A 22,015-nucleotide genomic window follows, 5' to 3' on the forward strand; every position below is an offset into this window, starting at 1 on the left:
CCTGAGTCAGGAGGATCCCCTGGAGAAGAAGATGGAAACCAGTCCAATATTGTTGTCTGGGAAATCCCATGGACAGAAGAACCTGGTGGTCTGGGTTGCTAAAGGATATGGATTTCTTTTTGAGGTTATAAACTGTTCTAAAGTTCACTGTGATGATGGTTGTACAACTGTGTGTATATAAAGACGAGTGAATGTACACCAGTAAACAGGTAAATTATATGTATGCGAATTTTTTCTCGATATTGCTCTTTTTTTAAAATAAAAGACTCCATTACTCCTCCACACTTCATATATCCACACAAAGCCATGCTTTCTCCAGCTCTATGCCTGGAACTTTAAAAAATTGGGTCAGTTCATTCCCTGACTGTGGTGAACTGATCCTTGTTCGAGCCCTCTGGGCCCTTTTGACAGTTTGAGGTAATTGGCCATTTACACACAAGGGCAGAGTAGTACTTGGATAATTACTAAAGCCACAGTCCTGAATCATGGGAGCTTAGAGTTTGGAAAAAAACACATCAACCAACCCCAACAGCCAGGATTTCATGAAAGGAGGCCTCTGCTTCTGATAAATTTCAAGTACATTCTTAGCACACTCCACTCTTCTCCAGCTCCTCCTTTCCCATTTTGGCCAATTTCCTTGCCTCCCCCCAAACCCCACTCCAACAAATTCTTCACTCTAGGAAAAGTGAACACATTCTTGCCATTCCCTTCTCAACCAAACTCAACTGACTTCAGCCCCTCAGCTCACCCAGAAGGACCAACAACCAAACTCTCTGATCTGAGTTCAAAGCTTTGTGTTTTGTGTGCTAACCAGCTGGGGGAAGGGGGTGCCTTTTTCCTCCAGCTCAGATTACCTGGTTTTCAAGTGGGCCAACTCTGGGAGAACCCCTCCCATCAATGCCTTCAGTTGGAAGTCTAAACGTCCATGCCTCTTACTCCAGGGGAATAAGAGACAGACCAGAGGGAAAATATGTTGCAACACAGTAGTCATTACATTATTTCTTTATAACCAAGGTTCCCAGGTTGCGGGGCGGGTTGGGGGGGCGGGGGCGGGGCAGGGGGGGCCGGGGGAGAGGTGTGGGTAGAGTGGGAGTTGAAAGACTTTTGTACTTAATGAATAAATGCCTTGTAGTCTTCTTTGGCTCCTCTTCAAAGAATTTTGAGCACATTGCAAGTGTTTTCCCAATTTCCCACGTGCCATGAGGAGAGAGTCAGAGAAGTAAGACCCATTTCCCAGATCCAGAAATGAAGGCAGCAAGTAACCTGGGAGGTAATTTTCCTGATCCCCAACCAAGCTACTCTTTTCACCATCAATTTGCATCCCACATTTTTGGAATGTTCCACTTAGACTCCCACTACTTGCTTTCCAGGTCAAACCCTATCACCACTCAGACACCCTTCTTCCATGATGTGACTACCAAAACCCAACCCACGGGACACTTGCTTCTCTGGAACACACAAAGCCAAGTTAGCTAATGATATTACATCATGTGGTTGGAGTATCTAAGCAGAGTGGTGCTCTGCCGGAGATGAAATTTGTGAGGTTTTTTGTTTTTCTTTTCTGTAGAGGGAGAATTTATCTTTTTCTTCAAGGTATGGAGCATGATGTCAGGTGAAGTAGCCTAGAAAAATCTTATATAAAGGAAACATAAGATGTTTAAAAGGAAGAGCATCTGCCGAGGTAAAACTAAACAAAATTGAAACCCAAATCAATGGAAATGGAAAAGAATTATCAATATAAAGTGCAGGGATAATTGGCTGGCTATTTGTAAAATAAATCAATTTAGATTTTGGTAAGGACATTACACCATATATCAAAATCAATTCCAGAAAGACTAAAGAACTAAATGGAAAAAAAACCAAACAAACCATACCCACCATGATGGTTAATTTCATGTGTCAACTTGACTAGGCCATGAGGTGCCCAGATATTTGGACAGCATTATTCTTTTCTTTCTTGCTTGCTGTACTGGGTCTCTGTTGCTGTACACAGGCTTTCTCTAGTGGCGGCGAGTCAGGGCTAAACTCTAACTGCAGTTGGTAAGTTTCTCATGGCTTCTCTTGTTATGGAGCATGAGCTCTATGCGTGCAGGATTGAGCAGTTGCAGTGCGTAGGATCAGTAGTTTCAGCCCAAGGGCTCTAAAGTGTGGACTCAGTAGTTGTGGCCCATGGGCTTAGTTGCTCTGGAGCATGTGAGATCTTCCCAGACCAGGGATCAAACCTGTGTCCCCTGCATTAGCAGGCGGATTCTTAACCACTGGACCGCCAGTGTAGTGTACAAACATTATTGTTGGTGTTACTGTGAGGGTGTTTTGGAACAAGATTGACATTTAAATTGGCAGACTGAGTAAAGCAGATTGCTCTCCCTAATGTGCATAGGCCATATCCAATCAGGCGAAGACCTGAATAGAACCGAAAGGTTGACCCTCCCCCAAGTAAAAAGGAATTCTCTTGCCCAACAGATCTTTCAACTGGAGCACTAGCTCTTCCTGGCTCTACAGAAGTCTGTCAGCCTTCAAACTCAAACTGGAACACCAGTGCTAAAGACTTTGGATTCACCAGCCCCCATAATCATGTGAGCAACTCCTCATAATAAACCCTCTTCTCTCTCCCTCTCTTTCTCTCTACTTTTCCATTCTAGTGATTCTAGTCACTCTTTTTCTCTGGAGAATCTTCAGTACAAAAGAATAGACCTGAGGGAGAAAATACAGAGGAGATTTATAAACCTTTGGTTTAGAAAAGTCTTTCCAGGCTCAAAAAAAAAAAAAGATGGTGTGAAGAACCTTATGGTAGAAATCTTAAGCCTCAGCCCAACCTGTGGCTCAGAATTATCTGGGACCCTGGCTCACTCCCAGGAGTGGAATTAATCTGAATTAATCTGTGACAAGACTAAGTCAATGGTATTTTTTTAAGAGCTTCCCTGTGATCCTCATACAAAGCCAGACTGAGAACCACCGCAATAAGGGAAAAAATGAACATCTTTAACTACATCAAATAAAAGCTTAGAAGACTTTCAGATTTAAGTGAGTGGACTAAGGGCATTCCTTCCTCCAGAAATCACCTGAAAACAATGAGAATGAAAGACAAACTCCAATTCTGATGAAATTAAGAGCCACCTATAGCCTAAATAATAATAGAGTAAGTAGAAGAAAAAAAACTGTTGAGGCCAAGAAGAAACATGGGTACCTGAAGAAAGAGTACCAATTAGAATCAAGATCTTTTCTAAGCAGAACTCCAAATGCTCAGAGATGGGAGGCACATTGTACCACAGAACGAGGAATAAACTATGGCGCTAAATGAGACAGAGTGATGGAAAGTCCATAAACGGAACCCTTTGAACTTGCACTGATCCCTTCCTTGAGTAAGCAAACAGATGACAACCGTTTCCCACCTCCAGGAAGAGTAGTCTCTAGAGAAAGAGAACCAGATAAACTTGAAACCCCTGGAATCCGATGAAAGGGGTGGTTGAAATACAGACCCAAACCAGCAGCTAAACCAAAGTCTGCACATTGAACCATAGTGAGAATCTTGGCCCCTGGCCCTTGCCCAACTGCCAGGGGGGCTACAACCTGATTTATAACCCAAGGCAGGGAACTGACTGCTTGGTAAAGTGTCTAACTTGGGGTACTGAAGTGGGAAGAGCCACATGCTCTTTGATAGAAAAGTAATTTGGGAGAAAGACTAGCATGGCTATGACTTCTGCCTATGAAGACTTAGGAGCGATAGGCTGAACTCCTGTCCTTGCTTGACAAGAGGTTGCTGGGAGAGCGAGGAGCCTCCAACAAACTTACTGAGAAGAGCTTTTATGTTGGAACAACTGTCAATATAGATACAGGTGCCCTTTAAGGAAGAAAATGAAAGTGAACTGAAAGTGAAAGTTGCTCAGCTGTGTCTGACTGTTTATGACCCCATGGACCATACAGTCCATGGAATTCTCCAGGCCAGAATACTGAGGTAGGTAGCCTTTCCCTTCTCCAAGGGATCTTCCCAAACCAGGGATCGAACCCAGATCTCCCTCATTGCAGGTGGATTCTTCACCAGCTGAGCCACAAACACCTTCTTAAATGTTCTTGTGTCCAGGAAGGAAAATAAGGCATCAAAATGGTTCACTTTGGTCCTAGGGTAAATTAGTCAAACCTTGAAGCTCTGCCATGCTCGGATCCTTCAGCCCACCTCTCACCCCGGGACCCTCACAAACTCTAACACCAACCCAGCTGAAACCTTTTCAGCTCTTCCCACATACCAGTCTCTCTCTTGCCTCTGGCCTTCAGCCCTTCTTCTCTGATGGAACTATCTCTCCATCCCCACTTCCTACTTGTTCAAAATGGTTCAGAAGCAAGAATATGGCTCCTGTGGTAGAAATGCACAGAAGGTTTAAGCAACAGTTCTCAGAAAACAGAACTTTACATGTATAATTTCTGAACACCTTTCAGGGCTCAGCCCCTGAGAAACTTTATCTTCTCTCCCTCACCCCTCAGAGCACCTTCTCTGAGGTATCTCCTGGCAACTTCTCATCATGCAAGGAAAGGGTCTCCTCTCACTGCACCTGGAGGCCCTCGTGGGGGAGTTGTATGGGCTCTTGTCTTTATCCCTGAATTGTGAATACCTCTGTGCTCTAATGTACATGTATGAAGATGTAAGGAAATGGGAAAAGGACTTGAAGTGATGGCTTAGGCTCTGGAAGATGGAGTTATCCACCTTAGAGACTTCTGGGGCCTGCGTTAGAAACGCTGGTAAAGGCCCCAAGACTGACTGCCCGTCTCATTGAATGGATCCACAGAAGCCACTGCAAGGATGGGAGTGGCTCCATAACAGCAGTGGGGAAGAACCTCAGGTGTCTGGTTCACTGCGGGCCTCACTGTTAAGTCCTGGGATTCAGTGAGACAAAAAGCAACAGACGGTAAGTTGCAGGCTCCAATCACCAAGAAACTCAATACTGAGAAAAAATTTTTTTTACTAGGCTTCCCTGGTGCCTCAGTGGTAAAGAACCCACCTACGAATGCAGGAGACAAGGATTCAGTCCCTGATTTGGGAAGGTCCCATCTGCCTCAGAGCAACTAAGCCCGTGGGCCACAGTAGAGCACGGCTATTGAGCCTGTGCTCTAGCGCCTGGGAGCCGCAACTACTGAACCCGCAAGACGCAAATACTGAAGCCCGCTCACCCTAGAGCCCATGCTCTGCAGCGAGAAGACACTGGAATGGGAAGCCTGCACACTGCAACTGCAGAGGAGCCCCCTGCTTGCCGCAACTAAAGAAAAGCCCGTGCAGCAATACCCAGCACAGCCAAAATTAAATAAACACATTAAACTGGTTTTAAAACCTTACCAATATAATTTCCATTTTCTCTATTTTACAACTCAGATGTTTTAAAATTTTTTTCAACAAGTATTACTTTGATGGCGTGATTTTTAAAAAATTTTTATTGTAGCAAAATACACATAGCATGAAATTTATGATTTTAACCATTTTATAAACTCCAGGAGGTGGTGATGAACAGGGAGGCCTGGTGTGCTGCAGTCCATGGGGTCGCAGAGAGTCAGACATGACTGAGCAACTGAACTGAACTGAATCATACAGCTTAGTAACATTTAATATATTCACAGTGTTGGGCATCACAACTATCTAGGTTCCAAAACATTTTCATTATCCCTAAAGGAAATCTCACATTTATTAACTGCCCTTGGCAATCACTCATCTGTTTTCAGTCTCTATAACTTTGCCTATTCTGGATTTAAATTAAATATGAATTGAATCATACAATATGTGACCTTTTGTGTCTGGCTTCTTTCACTCAGCATGTTTTATAGGTTCATCCACATTGTAGCTTAATCATTTTTATGACCAAATAATATTCCATATTTGCGATCAGGAAAAAATAATAAAGTTTTGAATTGTTATTGGTTTTGTTTTATTTGGATTACCCAATAGATTGATGGAAGTTCATGTTCTAGTTCTTTCTTCATCCACTAACCAAAGACAAATGTCTTATTTTCTCAATTCTAAGGCTCCTAAATTTTGTTTGTTGTCTTGGTTTAGATTTTATTAAACATTTTTGAAATGTTAATTCATCTAGTGATCTGTTTACTTTTATAGGGTTTCTTTTTCCTTTATGTAAAGCTAGTAGTATATTTCATCAATTTGAAAGCATCATCAATCACTATTATTTTATGTGCCAAGATATAAAACAACAGCCAATGACAATGCTTTCAGTTCAGTTCAGTTCAGTCGCCCAGTCATGTCTGACTCTTTGCGATCCCATGGACTGCAGCACACCAGGCCTCCTTGTCCATCACCAACTCCTAGAGCTTACTCAAACTCATATCCATTGAGTCGATGATGCCATCCAACCATCTCATCCTCTGACATCCCCTTCTCCTCCCACCTTCAATCTTTCCCAGCATCAGGGTCTTTTCAAATGAGTCAGTTCTTGAAATCAGGTGGCCAAAGTATTAGAGCTTCAGCTTCAACATCAGTCCTTCCAATGAATAATCAAGACTGATTTTCCTTAGGATGGACTAGTTGGATCTCCTTGCTGTTCAAGTGACTCTCAAGAGTCTTCTCCAACACCACAGTTCAAAAGCATCCATTTTTCGGCATTCTTTATAGAAAGAATTCCAAAATGGCATTCTTTAAAGAAAGCCATTTTCAGCTTTCTTTATAGTCCAACTCTCAGATCAATACATGACTACTGGAAAAACCACAGCTTTGACTAGATGGACCTTTGTTGGCAAAGTAATGTCTCTGCTTTTTAATATGTTGTCTAGGTTGGTCATAACTTTTCTTCCAAGGAGCAAGTGTCTTTTAATTTCATGGCTAGAGTCACCATCTGCAGTGATTTTGAAGCCCAAAAAAGCAAAGTCTGGCACTGTTTCCATTGTTTCCCCATATGTTTGCCATGAGGGATGGGACTGGATGCCATGATCTTAATTTTCTCAATGTTGAGTTTTAAGCCAACTTTTTCACTCTCCTCTTTCACTTTCATCAAGAAGCTCTTTAGTTCTTCTTCGCTTTCTGCCATAAGGGTGGTGTCATCTGCATATCTGAGGTTATTGATATTTCTTCTGGCAATCTTGATTCCAGCTTGTGCTTCATCCAGCCCAGCATTTCTCATGATGTACTCTGCATATAAGTTAAATAAGCAGGGTGACAATATACAGCCTTGATGTACTCTTTTCCAGATTTGAAACCAGTCTGTTGTTCTGTGTCTAGTTCTAGCTGTTCCTTCTTGACCTGCATGCAAATTTCTTAAGAGGCAGGTCAGGTGGTCTGGTATTCCCATCTCTTTAAGAATTTTCCAGTTTGTTGTGATCCACACAGTCAAAGGCTTTGGCATATCAATAAAGCAGAAGTAGACGTTTTTCTGGAACTCTCATGCTTTGTTGATGATCCAATGGATGTTTGCTACCCCTCAATTCAAAATATTTTTAAATCTCATAATCTAATAAATATGACTTTAATATGAGAACTTAGAATCAAATATTTTACCTGTATGATCTTGCTAAAAGGAAGGATGAGTAGAGGTAAGCAAAGATATAGCTAAGTGTCCTGTGTGGACCTTTGCCTCTAGGTAATTAGAGAAGTTGTGGACATCAGAACTTCTGGAAAGGTCTTAAGAAACCATCTAAGCTATCCTTACTCTGCAAAAGAGGACCTGTGAGCCCCAAATCTTCAGCAATTTGCCGCATCTCTCTCAACCAAGGAGATATCTGGGCATCGCCTGGCACACATGTTCACACAGGTGCACTACACACCCAGGCCTAAAGGCTAAGTAAAACCCTATTACACCTCACAGGGAAAACTGTAAAAGACTTCCAAATGACCAGAAAGGACTACTTGATTATAACTGCATTTCACTGTCTTTGAGCTATTCTACAGTTGGTGAGCTACAGTCCATAGGGTTGAAAAGAGTCAGACACAACTGAGTGATTGAGCACCCAACTATGTAAATTATAGAAACTGATAGTAAGGCAAATTCCCTCTATCCATAGAAATGCAAACAAACTGAATCCAGTGAAATGCAACTGCTAATTGCCCTCTAGACAGGCCAGTTTTATATCTACTCATAAATTTATTTCAGCATTCGCTATGATGTAGTTCTTTAAATTCCCCTTTGAACCAAGTGTAGCATCTTACTTGTTCCCTCATTCATTAGTGATTTAAGTAAAATCTTTGACACATGTTCACTTTATATTTGTGTTAAAGTCATATGTTTACCTTTGAAAAATTATTCATTAGCTATATGCAAAATAGACACACATACGTGTTTAGTTGCTGTGTTTAGTCACTCAGTCATATCTGACTCTTTGCAACCCTATGAACTGTAGCCTACCAGGCTCCTCTGATCATGGGGATTCTTCAGGCAAGAATACTGGAGTGGGTTGCCATGCCCTCCTGCAGGGGATCTTTCCAACCCAGGGATTGAACCCAGGTCTCCCATATTGTTGGCAAATTATTCACTGTCTGAACCACGAGGGAGGCCCAAGAAAACTGGAGTGGGCCTATGTCTTCTCTAGGGCATCTTCCTGACCCAGGAATAGAACTGAGGTCTCCTACATTGCAGGCAGATTTTTACCAGCTGAGCTACCAGGGAAGCCCAAATCACTGCAGATGGTGACTGCTGCCATGAAATTAAAAGATGCTTGCTCCTTGGAAAAAAGCTATGACAAACCTAGATAGCATATTAAAAAGCAGAGATATTACTTTGCTGACAAAAGTCTGTATAGTCAAAGTTATGGTTTTTCCAGTAGTCATGTATAGATGTGAGATTTGGACCATAAAGAAGGCTGAGTGTGGAAGAATGGATGCCTTTGAACTGTGGTGTTGGAGAAGACTCTGAAGAGTCCCTTGGACTGCAAGGAGATCAAAGCAGTCACTCTTGAAGGAAATCAACTCTGAATATCCACTCAAAGGACTGATGCTGAACCTGAAGCTCCAATACTTTGACTACGTGATGCAAAGAGCCAACTTATAAGAAAAGACCCTGATGCTGGGAAATATTGAAGGCAGGAGGAGAAGGGGATGACAGAGGATGAGATGCAGCCACGGCATCACTGACTCAATGGACATGAGTTTGAGCAAGCTCCAGGCGATGGTGTAGGACAGGGTAGCCTGTGTGTGCTGTAGTCCATGAAGTCGCAAAGAGTCAGGCGTGACTGAGCGACTGAACAACAACAACATGCAAAATAGAATGTCAGTCAGCCACTAAAAATTAGATTTATTCTCAAAGTTCTCAAAACAGAACTACCATATGACCCAGCAATTCCACTCCTGAGTATATATTCAAGACAAACAAAAACACTAATTTGAAAAGATACATGCACCCCAGTGTTCATAATAGAGTTATGTACAATTACCAAGATATGGAAGCAAACTAAGTGTCCATCAGCAGATGAATGGATAGAGAAGATGTGATACACACACACACACACACACACACACACACACACACACACACACAAAATGGAATACTACTCAGCCATGAAGAAGAATGAAAATTTTCCATTTGCAACAATAAAGATGGACCTGTATTTTTCTAAATGAAATAAGTCAGACAGAGAAAGAAAAATACTGTATGATATCACTTATATGTGGAATCCAAAAAATAAAACAAACTAGTGACTATAACAAAAAATATAACAAAAACTCATAAAGAACAAACCAGTGGTTACCAATAGAGAAAGGGAAGAGAGGAGGGGCAAGATGGGGTTGGAGGTTAAGAGGTGTGACTATTAGTATAAAATTAGCAAGCTACAAGGAAATACAGTCATTATTCTATAATATCTATAAATGGAATAAAACCTTTAAAAAATATGAATCATTATATTGTATACCTGTGAAATATATTATATATCAACTATATATTATATTTATGTAATATATACAAACTATATATTATACCTCAATAAAGTAAAAAAAATAAATAAGAATAATTCTGTTTACAAATTTTTTTGCTTAAATGATCAAAAAATTGCTTAAGAAGTAGTGTCAGATGAAGAAAACAAAATACAATATTGAAAACTGAATATCAAAAATATTGAAAAATGTTGAAAAATATTGAAAAATGACATCTACAATATATATGTCAAAAATATAAAGGAAATCAAATGGAAAGAAACAAGACAAAATAGTGATTGCCAGTAAGTACTGAATATGAGTAGGGTTTTTTTGGTTTCTGCATCTTTATATCATTCTGTACTTGGCCCATTTTTACAGTTAACGTGAATTGCTTTCATAGAAAATCTTTGAAGAGGAAAGAATAAAGGATGTTCTATACTCAAAACAAGACCTAAGACATGGAGAAACAGGTAGAGCAGGGATTAGGAAACACAGCACCTGCAAGACAATAAGTGACCCAAGGCCTCCCCACAGGATATGGAACTGACAGCTTGCCAGGAGCTGAAGGGCCTCCTACATTTCACGGATATTTTATATTTCCTTTTTACAGTGAAAATATGCATGGCTCAGTGTTTGCACCTAAGAAAACAGCTTCTAGACAAATCAGTGTAAAATAAATAAAGATTTAAATTTAAATTATATGTATAGGCTAGAAAAACACCTACCCAGCCTTTAATCTCCACCAAGATGCTCATTAGTTGGTTTAGTGAATGCTTATTACCTGTCTTGTCAGAGATAGTACCAGGACCTTTTTTTAAATCGAGAGCCCTACCAGGACCTCATTCCAGAACTTTCCAGAATTACACAAACCAGAAAAACATTCCAAAACTTTGGGCTTAACAGATGTCAGTCACTGACCCAAAAAGACAAGCCACATAAAAGATGAAGTTTAATGCTCAAACAGGTAATCAGATGAATTCATCTGACTTAGGGAGCTTATAGTCCAGTGAGAAATCTGCACAGGCACGGAATTACACAACAAAATGATAATTGCCATAACTGGGAGGTGCTGAAGGGAGCTGGGGACTGTGGAGGGAGACACTCGTGACTTTACCTGGCAAAAGGTTTTTGGAGTTGCAGACATTTAAGCTGAATCAAGACAAATGGTTCTTCCACTCCCAGAAAAAGACAAGAACCTTCTAAGACAAGGATATAGCTTGAGCACTTGCCTGGAAGAAAAAGAACAAACTTATGGACCCTGCAGCTCTGTATGGCTGAAGTATAAGAGGCAAATGGCCAAATAACCAGATGTGTGGCTGGAAAGAAAGGCAGGAGCCAGATCACCAGGTCACAGCCCCCAAAATTCAGGGGCTCCATCCCAGCTGTGGGCTTGGCACCATCCTGCCTCTCAGTCATTCCCACCTCCGCCCCCCCAACACACACACACACACACACACACACACACACACACACACACACACTACCTTCCTCCCCCATGGACATCCTCCTCCTGTCAGACAGATTTGTGGCAGACCATCCTGGGTTCTCCTCTCCATCTCCTACTCCTATTCCATCTCCCACCCTCTCCCTCAAAGACCCTTCTAGATGCCAAGTTGTTCTGACCCTGAGCAGACCCTGAGCCATCAGTCATCTCACTTCCCAGCCCTCACTGGCACTGTCAGCCCCTCTCTTTCACCCAGTCACCCTTCATCCCCCAGTAAGGGGAAATCTAAGCTCTGGGCACTGCAACTGCCTCGGTTAAAGGGACCGATTTAAATGAGTAGTGTTGAAAGAGGGAAAGTGCATGAGCAGATACCCTAGAAGGAATCAACATGAGCCTTGAACTAGGAGGACCAGTCTTCTCAGGCAGGGGCTAACACCTGGATCCTGGATTGTGCCAGCCAAAGCCTGGGAGCAAGAGCTTAGCGAACTGATGGTTGATCATTCTGCTCCTATAAGGTTGGGGCAGCCCAGTGAGCTTCTACTGGCAGGATTAGGAGATGAAAAGTCCAGGATCAAAGGAAAGGGCAGTCAGTTCAGTTCAGTCACTTAGACGTGTCCGACTCTTTGTGATCCCATGAATTGCAGCACGCCAGGCCTCCCTGTCCATCACCAACTCCCAGAGTTTAACTAAACTCATGTGCATTGAGTTGGTGATACCATCCAGCCATCTCATTCTCTGTTGTCCCCTTCTCCTGCCTCCAATCCCTCCCAGCATCAGAGTCTTTTCCAATGAGTCAACTCTTCGCATGAGGTGGCCAAAGTTTTGGAGGTTTAGCCTCAGCATCAGTCCTTCCAATGAACACCTAGAACTGATCTCGTTTAGAATGGACTGGTTGGATCTCCTTGCAGTCCAAGGGACTCTCAAGAGTCTTCTCCAACACCACACTTCAAAAGCATCAATTCTTCAGCACTCAGCCTTCTTCACAGTCCAACTCTCACATCCATACATGACTACTGGAAAAACCATAGCCTTGACTAGACGGACCTTAGTTGGCAAAGTAATGTCTCTGCTTTTGAATATGCTATCTAGGTTGGTCATAGTTTTCCTTCCAAGGAGTAAGCGTCTTTTAATTTCATGGCTGCAGTCACCATCTGCAGTGATTTTGGAGCCCCCCAAAATAAAGTCTGACACTGTTTCCACTGTTTCCCCATCTATTTCCCATGAAGGGATGGGACTGGATGCCATGATCTTCGTTTTCTGAATATTGAGCTCTAAGTCAACTTTTTCACTCTCCACTTTCACTTTCATCAAGAGGCTTTTTAGTTCCTCTTCACTTTCTGCCATAAGCGTGGTGTCATCTGCATATCTGAGGTGATTGATATTTCCCCTGGCAATCTTGTGCTTCATCCAGCCCAGCGTTTCTCATGATGTACTCTGCATAGAAGTTAAATAAGCAGGGTGACAATATACAGCCTTGACGTACTCCTTTTCCTATTTGGAACCAGTCTGTTGTTCCATGTCCAGTTCTAACTGTTGCTTCCTGACCTGCATACAGGTTTCTCAAGAGGCAGGTCAGGTGGTCTGGTATTCCCATCTCCTCCAGAATTTTCCACAGTTTGTTGTGATCCACACAGTCAAAGGCTTTGGCATAGTCAATAAAGCAGAAATAGATGTTTTTCTGGAACTCTCTTGCTTTTTCCATGATCCAGCGGATGTTGGCAATTTATCTCTGGTTCCTCTGTCTTTTCTAAAACCAGCTTGAACATCTGGAAGTTCACAGTTCACGTATTGCTGAAGCCTGGCTTGGAGAATTTTGAGCATTACTTTACTAGCGTGTGAGATGAGTGTAATTGTGCGGTAGTTGGAGCATTCTTTGGCATTGTCTTTCTTTGGAATTGGAATGAAGACTGACCTTTTGCAGTCCTGTGGCCACTGCTGAGTTTTCCAAATGTGCTGGCATATTGAGTGCAGCACTTCCACAGCATCATCTTTCAGGATTTGAAATAGCTCAACTGCAATTCCATCACCTCCACTAGCTTTGTTCATAGTGATGCTTTCTAAGGCCCACTTGACTTCACATTCCAGGATATCTGGCTCTAGGTGAGTAATCACACCATCGTGATTATCTGGGTGGTGAAGATCTTTTTTGTACAGTTCTGTGTATTCTTGCCACCTCTTCTTAATATCTTCTGCTTCTGTTAGGTCCAGACCATTTCTGTCCTTTATCGAGCCCATTTTTGCATGAAATGTTCCCTTGGTATCTCTAATTTTCTTGAAGAGATCTCTAGTCTTTCCCATTCTGTTGTTTTCCTCTATTTCTTTGCATTGATCACTGAGGAAGTCTTTCTTATCTCTCCTTGCTATTCTTTGGAACTCTGCTTTCAAATGGGAATATCTTTCCTTTTCTCCTTTGCTTTTCACTTCTCTTCTTTTCACAGCTATTTGTAAGGCCTCCCCAGACAGCCATTTTGCTTTTTTGCATTTCTTTTCCATGGGGATGGTTTGATCCCTGTCTCCTGTACAATGTCACAAACCTCAGTCCATAGTTCATCAGGCACTCTGTCTATCAGATCTAGTCCCTTAAATCTATTTCTCACTTCCACTGTATAATCATAAGGGATTTGATTTAGGTCATACCTGAATGGTCTAGTGGTTTTCCCTACTTTCTTCCATTTAAGTCTGAATTTGGCAATCAGTGACCATCAAAGATTCTGAAAACCTTTTCTCGTATGAATCCACTCTGCATGGATGCCTGTGCCCCTGCGCATACTTGGACCCATTCATACCAAGTTCAGTTCAGTTCAGTTCAGTCACTCAGTCATGTCCAACTCTTTGCGACCCCATGAATTGCAGCACGCCAGGCCTCCCTGTCCATCACCAACTCCCGGAGTTCATTCAGATTCACGTTCATTGAGTCAGTGATGCCATCCAGCCATCTCATCCTCCGTCATCCCCTTCTCTTCCTGCCCCCAATCCCTCCCAGCATCAAAGTCTTTTCCAGTGAGTCAACTCCTCACATGAGGTGGACAAAGTACTGGAGTTTCAGCTTTAACATCATTCCTTCCAAAGAAATCCCAGGGTTGATTTCCTTCAGAATGGACTGGTTGGATCTCCTTGCAGTCCAAGGGACTCTCAAGAGTCTTCTCCAACACCACAGTTCAAAAGCATCAATTCTTTGGCACTCAGCTTTCTTCACAGTCCAACTCTCACATCCATACATGACTACTGGAAAAACCATAGCCTTGACTAGACGGACCTTAGTCGGCAAAGTAATGTCTCTGCTTTTGAATATGCTATCTAGGTTGGTCATAACTTTTCTTCCAAGGAATAAGCGTCTTTTAATTTCATGGCTGCAGTCACCATCTGTAGTGATTTTGGAGCCCAAGAAAATAAAATCTGACACTGTTTCCACTGTTTCCCCATCTATTTCCCATGAAGGGATGGGACCAGATGCCATGATCTTCGTTTTCTGAATGTTGAGCCCTCGCCCTTTTCACCCTCAGTATCTTCTGGTTCAGCCCATCTCAAGATGCTAACTGTGCCCAGAAGCACATCCCTAGGATTTTTAAGGCTCGTTTGCATTTCAAAAGAAAGTCAAGTTGCATTCCGTGACTTACTTAATATGTACCTCTTCCCCTGGCAGGTGCCAAAGCTGCTACAGACCTCTCTACAATAAGCCTCTCTTCTTTGAAACAGGAAATACCATTTGGCCCAGCCTGAAAGGAGTAATCCTTCTAGTCCCCTGGAGGAGAGCCACCTAGGATTGGCTCTGGTGCTGAAGGGGCTACAGGGTGGGATCTGGCAGTCCCCCGAGGAAACAGGGTGGGACCAGGAGAGTAACGTTTGCTTAAAACTTTTCTGGAGCCAGAACTGACAGAGCTGGGTCATGCTTGCTGCGGAAGGACCAGGGTCCTGGGCTCTATCGCGTCTAGTCTAAAATAGATTAAATGTCCTCTGCAAAGCAAACTGGAGAAGTGGCCATGGGCTCATTGTGAGTGCTGCTGGCCTGGGAGGAGTAAGCTTGGAGTGGCGAGGGGCAGGAGGGCCCCATCTCTCTCTGCCTTAATGACAGTGGGAGTTTACAGACCCATATCAGCAGCAGCTGGTCGAGACTCTTCCCTTGTCCCTGTCACTGCTCAGTTGCCAAAGGTTGTCCTGGTTGGAGAAAGCTCTGCCCGGTTACCCCTCCATGTGGTGTGAAGGCAGGCCAAGGGCACTTTCTGAAATTCCAGGCTGGCCTGTGGTCACCATGTCCCCAGTCCTATGCTCCCTTCCTCTGACTACACCAGACTTGAACTCCCCTGAAGCAGGTAAAGCTCAGACACCCCCAAACAATGGTAGGCTTTCCAGTGAGCACAGGGGCACAGGAGGGCCTTCCCTTTTTTCTTCCAGGACAAGAGCTGCCTGTTGCTAAGGGGGTTCATCTTGTCTGTGAAGCTCCCACTGCTCCTGGGTTGTAAGCTTGGCCAGAGAGCAGCTCTGTGTGGGAAGGGCCTGAGGCTGCAGCGCAGTGAGGTTCAGCCTGCCACCCTGGGGCCAGGCAGGCAGGAAGCTCCACCCGCTTGGGGAAAATCTGTCCTTTCATCTAGTCTACTCCATCTCCCTTCTCACTAGGCACAAAGCAGAAACAGGGAATTTGGAATCAAGCAGGCAGTCTGAGACCACTATCAGGTTCATGTCAATGGGAATTAAACAGAGATGATATCACCAGCGCAGACACTTTGCTTCTGACCCCAGGGCTCCCACATACTTGCTTTGATCTTTGTGGTCAGTCTTTTCAGTAAAGGCCCAAGCCCTTTTTGCAACAGGATGTTACCTCTTCTTCTATTAAGAGATGGATACTATGTCTCCAGCCACTTGAACCTGGGCAGTCCTTGCAACAAGGTTTGGTCAACAGAATGTGGAAGAAGTGATGCTGTGTAAGTTTCAGAGCCTAGGCCTTAAATGACCCTGCAGCTTCCTACTTTGCTCTCATGAAATGATGTCCTCCAGTTCGTAGAGTTTACTCCTGGATGAGAGGCTACATGGAGAATGGAGGCACCCCAGGTGACAGCCAGCACCCACTGTCACTGTGAATGAGACCAACTTGGCCCTTCCAGCTGCTATAAAGATGCCCTCTGACTGTTTACTGCATTAGAGATCCCAAGTGAGATCAAAGAAGAACTGCCTGGCAACTCACAAATCATCAGAAATAATAAACTGTTATCTTAAGATACTCAGTCGTGGGGTTGTTTGTCACCTCAAGCCTCTGCTGTCAAGAAGCTAGGCCCAAATGCCCATCCCAAAGTTTTCTCCCTTGTCCCAGTGTGCACCATTCCCCAAGCCTGGCCTGCCCGTCCCATTCTACTGATCCTGCCTTGGTTTCATGGACCCTTCCTTGAGTCCTGAACTCAGACTCACTAAACTATCCCTTGACAAGCGCACTCCCACTCATTAATCACCGAGAGTGGCCAGACCACCTATCCCGGATTTCCTGCTATGAAAGCAGGAAGGCAAGATGGATGGGTGGAAGGAAGGGAGAAAAGAAGGGCTCAGTAGGGCATTATCTTCCATTATCTTCACCCCTGGGCTTCCCAGGTGGTGCTAGTAGTAAAGAACCCACCGTAAGAGAAGCAGGTTTGATCCTTTGGTTGGGAAGATGCCCTGGAGGAGGGCATGGCAACCCACTCCAGTATTCTTGCTTGGAGAATCTCATAGACAGAGGAGCCTGGCGGGCTACACTCTGTAGGGTCACAAAGAGTTTGACACGACGGAAGCAACTTAGCATGCATACACACATCTTCACCACCATCCACTTCTTCAAGTAATTTTTTTATTATTAATACAATAGATTAAGAGTTTAAGCATCCTCTATCTATTCCTGGTTTCACAGTGCCCTGGGACATACATGCAAATTTGGGTGCAAAGTAACTTGGCTAAAGTATAGAATATTTGGAAATAGTAGAAGGTGAGGCATGGCTAGAGCTGAACTGAGAGGAAGAGATTCACAGGGAGACCTCAGAGCTGTCAGTCCCCATTGCTTTTAGTTTGCTCCTGGGAATCAGTCTGACAGGAAAAGATCAGGGAGGTTAGCTTTGTTTCATCAAATAACCTGCTCAGTCAAAAGAGACTATGTCCTGGAAAATAGTCTAATTACATTTTCAGTGAACCTTCTAAGACCTGTTCAAGCAGCCCAGTTTGCCTTCTTTCTTGGGGAAGAGAAGTAATGTTCTATAAAAATGTTAGCTAATGAATTTTTCTCTTACATTGTAGAGAAGACAAGAGAGCATACCCAGCATAAAATAGTAGTTTTCAGTAACTGTCTTTGAAGTCACACAGACCTTGGATTCGAATCCAAGTCCTAGTCAATAGGACCCTCAGCTACTGAATTTCTATGGGCTTTAATTTCTTCATCTGTAAAATGATTTCACAGATGATGGTGAGCATCAGAGGCAAATATGTCAAGCCCCTAACAGAGCACCTTGCCCAGAGTAACTCCTCAAAAACATCATCTACCATTAGTAATAAAAACATAGTAAATATTAGCTACTTCTATTGTAATCACAATCTGTTACATGCAAGGAACTTAAACTCTCTTGAGGAAAATGAGATGCTTAATCCTTTCACCCATTACTGCTTTATTGACTATGCTAAAGTCTTTGTGTGGATCAGCACAAACTGTAGAAAATTCTGAAAGAGATGGGAATACCAGACCACCTGACCTGCCTCCTGAGAAATCTGTATGCAGGTCAAGAAGAAACAGTTAAAACTGGACACGGAACAACAGACTGGTTCCAGATAGGAAAAGGAGTACGTCAAGGCTGTATATTGTCACTCTGCTTATTTAACTGATATGCGGAGTACATCATGAGAAATGCTGGGCTGGATGAAGCACAAGCTGGAATCAAGATTGCCAGGAGAAATATCAATAGCCTCAGATATGCAGATGACACCACCCTTATGGAAGAAAGTGAAGAAGAACTAAAGAGCCTCTTGATGAAAGTGAAAGAGGAGAGTGAAAAAGTTGGCTTAAAGCTCAACATTCAGAAAACGAAGATCATGGCATCTGGTCCCATCCCTTCATGGGAAATAGATGGGGAAACAGTGGAAACAATGTCAGACTTTATTTTCTTGGGCTCCAAAATCACTGCAGATGGTGACTGCAGCCATGAAATTAAAAGACACTTACTCCTTGGAAGAAAAGTTATGACCAACTTAGACAGCATATTAAAAAGCAGAGACAAAAAAAATAAAATAAAAAGCAGAGACATTACTTTGTCAACAAAGGTCTGTCTAGTCAAGGCTATGGTTTTTCTAGTAGTTATGTGTGGATGTGAGGATTGGACTTAAAGAAAGCTGAGGGCCAAAGAATTAATGCTTTTGAATTGTGGTGTTGGATGGAGAAGACTCTTGAGGGTCCCTTGGACTGCAAGGAGATCCAACCAGTCCATCCTAAAGGAAATCAACCCTGAATATTCATTGGAAGGACTGATGCTGAAGCTCCAGTAATTTGGCCACCTGGTGTGAAGAGCCGAGTCATGGGAAAGGAGCTTGATGCTGGCCATGGCAATGACAGGCTCAACACCTTGCTCGTCCATGAGTAGTCACACGAAGGAAAGAGTGATAATGATCAGAGTGGCACTGGAGAATTTTTATAGCAATCTTATTGCTCAACGTGAAGAACAAGAAATGAGACAAAAGAAGTTAGAAAAAGTGATGGAAGAGGAAGGCCTCAAGGCCGCAGAGAAATGACTCCGGAGATCAGCACGTGCTCGGAAGGAAACAAAGTTTTCTTCATTTGAAGAGAGCAAGACTTGGACTGGAAGATTTTGAGTCCTTAAAAGTAATAGGCAGAGGAGCCTTTGGTGAGGTGTGGCTTGTTCAGAAGAAAGAAATAGGCCATGTGTATGCAATGAAAATACTTCGTAAAGCAGATATGCTTGAAAAAGAGCAGGCTGGCCACATTCGTGTGGAGTGCGACATTCTAGCAGAGGCAGACAGTTTGGGTTGTGAAAATGTTCTATAGTTTTCAGGATAAGCTAAACCTCTACGTAATCATGGAGTTCCTGCCTAGAGGGGACATGATGACCTTGTTGATAAAAAAAAAAAAAAGGGGGGGGGGCACGCTGAGAGAAGAGACTCAGTTTTACAAAGCAGAAACAGTGTTAGCCATAGACTCTATTCACCAACCTGGGTTCATCCACAGAGATGCCAAACAGATGCCCTTCTGCTGGACCGCAAGGGCCATGTGAAGCTTTCTGACTTTGGTCTTTACACAGGACTGAAAAAAGCACATCAGTTCAGTTCAGTCACTCAGTCGTGTCTGACTCTTTGCGACCCCATGAATCGCAGCACTCCAGGCCTCCCTGTCCATCACCAACTCCTGGAGTTCACTCAGACTCACGTCCATCGAGTCCGTGATGCCATCCAGCCATCTCATCCTCTGTCGTCCCCTTCTTCTCCTGCCCCCAATCCCTCCCAGCATCAGAGTCTTTTCCAATGAGTCAACTCTTCGCATGAGGTGGCCAAAGTACTGGAGTTTCAGCTTTAGCATCATTCCTTCCAAAGAAATCCCAGGGCTGATCTCCTTCAGAATGGACTGGTTGGATCTCCTTGCAGTCCAAGGGACTCTCAAGAGTCTTCTCCAACACCACAGTTCAAAAGCATCAATTCTTCAGCGCTCAGCCTTCTTCACAGTCCAACTCTCATATCCATACATTACTACTGGAAAAACCACAGCCTTCACTAGACGGATCTTAGTAGGCAAAGTAATGTCTCTGCTTTTGAATATGCTATCTAGGTTGATCATAACTTTTTTTCCAAGGAATAAGCGTCTTTTAATTTCATGGCTGCAGTCACCATCTGCAGTGATTTTGGAGCCCAAGAAAATAAAGTGTGCCACTGTTCCAATGTTTCACCGTCTATTTCCCATGAACTGAGGGGACCGGATGCCATGATCTTCGTTTTCTGAATGTTGAGCTTTAAGCCAACCTTTTCACTCTCTTCTTTTACTTTCATCAAGAGGCTTTTTAGTTCTTCTTCACTTTCTGCCATAAGGGTAGTGTCATCTGCATATCTGAGGTTATTGATATTTCTCCTGGCAATCTTGATTCCAGCTTGTATTTCTTCCAGCCCAGCGTTTCTCATGATGTACTCTGCATATCAGTTAAATAAGCAGGGTGACAATATACAGCCTTGACGTACTCCTTTTCCTATTTGGAACCAGTCTGTTGTTCCGTGTCCAGTTCTAACTGTTGCTTCCTGGCCTGCATACAGATTTCTCAAGAGGTAGGTTAGGTGGTCTGGTATTCCCATCTCTCTCAGAATTTTCCACAGTTTATTGTGATCCACACAGTCAAAGGCTTTGGCATAGTCAATAAAGCAGAAATAGATGTTTAGGACAGAATTTTATAGGAATCTGAACCACAGCCTCTCCAGTGATTTCCCTTTTCAGAACATGAATCCCAAAAGGAAAGCAGAAACCTGGAAAAGAAATAGACATCAGCTAGCTTCTCCACAGTAGGCACAGACTGGGTACAATAAGCTCTGTGATTGGTGGTCAGTGGGGGTGATCGTGTATGAGATGCTCATTGGCTGCCCACATTTCTGTCCTAAAATCCCTCGAGAGATATGTAAGAAAGTGATGAATTGGAAAGAAATTTGACTTTTCCTCCAGCGGTTCCTATTTCTGAGAAAGCCAAGGATCTAATTATGAGATTCTGCTGTGAATGGGAATATAGAATTGGAGCCCCTGGAGTTGAGGAAATCAAAAATAATTCTTTTTTTGAAGGTGTTGACTGGGAACATATCAGAGAGAAACCTGCTGCAATATCTATTGAAATCAAAAGCATTGATGATACCTCAAACTTCGATGTGTTTCCAGAATCTGATATTCTTAAGCCAACAGCGGCAATAAGTAATCACCCTGAGACAGACTGCAAGAGCAAAGACTGGGTCTTCATCAATTACACCTACAAGCTCTTTGAGGGCCTGACCACACGGGGCGGAGGGGCGGGGGGTGGGGCAATACCTTCCTACATGAAAGCAGCAAAAGGGTTTTCCTTGAAATGGGATCCTAAATCGAGTTCTTTGTACAGCATCATGGTTTTCTTCTCACGTACTCTTTCGGAGTTTCCAGGAAGTTCACGGAACCCACCAATGTGGTGAGCATGGTGATAGTAAGTGGATTCTCTTCCATAACACATCTGATGAACAAAGACAACCTTTTCTACTATGTTGGGCATGAACAGCTGTCCTGCTTCTTTAGAATCATCATGAGCCAATCTGATGTTTAAAAAAAAAAAACTCAAAATTTCCTAAGTTCATCAGAATGAAGGGGGAAAAACAGCCATCACCCAACTTTAAGACTGTAACATAAACTTATTATCAGCCAGTTCTGTGTTTCGGTGACATGCTTCCTGTCAAGCCCACCAAGTACTTTTTTTCTTTACGACTAAAAGTTCATAGTACTAAAGGAAATAAAGCAATAAAGAGCATCGGCAGCCAGTGTTCTGGCTGAAGAAGATGATCCGCCATTCTGAATGGGTGGTTATGGTGGTTTCTCCCCAGACCTCAGCCTCTGGCAAGTGGCTTTTTATAGCCTCCAGTCATGGTGCACTTTATTTATGGTACAAGGATAAAGACCCTCAATCCATTTAGAGTTATTTGCTCCTGCCCATCTAAAATTCTCATGCTGCTTTCCTGAGTGTTGATGGAGGAGGCCAGCTTGATCCATCATTGCTCTTAGAAGGCCCAAA

General features: G+C 43.1%; 1 pseudogene; it reads left to right on the plus strand.

Annotated features, from left to right (window-relative positions):
• The first annotated feature begins 18,821 nt into the window (after positions 1-18,821).
• LOC120851849 lies at positions 18,822-21,425 on the plus strand (annotated as a pseudogene).
• The last annotated feature ends 590 nt before the right edge of the window (positions 21,426-22,015 follow it).

The sequence above is a fragment of the Oryx dammah genome, unplaced genomic scaffold (genome assembly GCF_014754425.2).
Source record: "Oryx dammah isolate SB20612 unplaced genomic scaffold, SCBI_Odam_1.1 HiC_scaffold_25, whole genome shotgun sequence".
Classification (NCBI taxonomy): domain Eukaryota; kingdom Metazoa; phylum Chordata; class Mammalia; order Artiodactyla; family Bovidae; genus Oryx; species Oryx dammah.